We start from the raw sequence: 2,297 nt of genomic DNA, 5'->3' as shown, positions 1-2,297 counted from the left end.
CACAGTCTGCATTAATTGATTTTTCCTGTCATGATGTAGTTATAAATTTGACCACAAGAGGGGGATAACATCCAACATTTACTTCCTCAATCTGTTGATGTTTAAACAGTTGCATCTACACCAATACATGTTATATAGGTAAATAAAATACTGTATATTGACAATAATTTATGACATTTATTGAAAAATAAAATAAACACGAGCAAAAGCAACATGAAGACTAATATTACATTGAGAATACGGACGTGCAGTTTTTAGCACAAAATAAAATTTAAGACACTTTTTCTTAAATCATATATTTATACATTTCTTGGTTAAGCACAATTGCACCGTTTTGAAGACATTTCAGCATTTTGCTTGTAGTAGCATTTAATGACCAGCAGGTGTCGCTCACACCTGAATAATGTTCCTGTTCTGGCGTATGAACTCAAACCAGTTTAACTTTCGTGCTCAAAATATGAAACCAGCAATAAAAATAAAGTTTAATTTTGTAATTTGTTTATATTTCAAAAATTGTTCTTGCAGGTTTTTTTTTTTACATAAATATCTATTTCATAATAAATCAACATACAGTATTTCAGGTATAAAACTATTTTATACTGTACCTGTAAAAAAAGGAATACACATACATTAAATTATTATTTAATGGAGTATTACTGGTATTATTGGTGAAAGGATGTCTGCTTTGTGTGAAACTTTCCTACAGTGGGAAACATGTTCTTGATTCACTTTATAGGAACATTATCTTTATGGGCTATGAATTAATTTAGTGTTTAACTCAATAAATTGGGACATAAATTGTATATTTTCATTCAATATTACCACTTTATGACCAGTTCAAATTTATGAATCAATAACAATGACAACATTTTATGGAAAATCAATAATATTTATATAACTTCATCTCTTCACCCTAAATATTTATCAGATCTCAACAACCAAGGGCTGAATCTGTTCATTACGGGGAGCTGTTATCATAACTTCTTATAACTAAATAGACCACGTTTGTATTTTTAGGGTTCTATCACAAAAATAAAATGAATCTACCATAAATAAAATCAATAACCAATAAATCAAATTAAACAAACAACTAACAGTAAAAAGTTGGGAGTATAATTTTGTTTGAGCATCAAATATTTATTGATCTGAACCTGTTTAAACAGAACTAGAGAAAAATCATTTGAACAGGATGCTTGATTAAGATCTCAGTTTAAGAGCAATAATTTGTACAATTTAGATGATTTTTTATACATATTTTCAGTGTAGAGTTTAGGTCAGAAGATTGTTAATAATTCTCCCAGATTGTTAGTAAAATATCAGATTAAAAGTGAAATATTTATCAACTTGCACCGGTTTAAATTGTCATAACGGTACAAGACATATAGCTTTCTCATCACCAGGAGGAAGAGTACTGAATCGAGGATGTGAGGCCAGCTGTCTTCGTCAGTGACGTTGATGGAACCTGAGCAGAACCACGGGGATGAGGCAGGCAGAAGATGAAGGTCAGGGGGTCAGCATTTTGTCCAAGGTCACCCGAGGTTGTGGCAAAGACTTGGAGAAGTGGTCTGAAACTCGTCAGCGCATGGTGTTGGAGGGTGTTGCTGCAGCTAGGAGTGATATTTCGTTAAAAACTGGACTTATCTTTTAAAATGACAAATGGTTTGTGTTGTTTAGCTTTTCTTGGAGCTGAAAACAAACTTTAGCTTTGCTAAATTTATTGTTAACTTGAGCCTTTATTACATTTTCTACTGCTGGACTTTACGAAATGAAGACAATAGGTTAAACAAAACGTAAGGAGGCCAAACGTGAGGTTTAAGGACAAAGATGAACAAAAAGCCAATCGATCAATCAATTCCACTTTATTGTCCATAGCATTCAATGAAATGGAGATTTGTCTTTGACATCTGGCTTACAAAAACAACACACGATAAAATAGTGATTAAAAAAAACTTTAAAACCAAGCTTTGCTAAACCAATTAAAAACATTCAGTTAAAACCATTCGAAAATACACGATACATTAAAACATGTGATCAAAAGTGATGGGACATCAAATTATTGTCAGAGACTCAGATTCTGACAAGCATCTGCACAGATGGAGCTCGTCTCTTCCTTTTCAAAATCCAGTTCAGTTAAATTCAATTCAGTTTATTTGTGCCAAGTCACAACAGAAGTCGTCTCAGGGCACCGAAACAGAAACATTCATATATATATATATATATATATATATATATATATATATATATATATATATATATATATGTAAAGTCAGTTAATAACATTATTTATCTAAGGAGGC

Source organism: Nematolebias whitei, chromosome 17 (genome assembly GCF_014905685.2).
Source record: "Nematolebias whitei isolate Nwh7 chromosome 17, NemWhi1, whole genome shotgun sequence".
NCBI lineage: Eukaryota > Metazoa > Chordata > Actinopteri > Cyprinodontiformes > Rivulidae > Nematolebias > Nematolebias whitei.
This window is presented reverse-complemented; position numbering follows the sequence as displayed.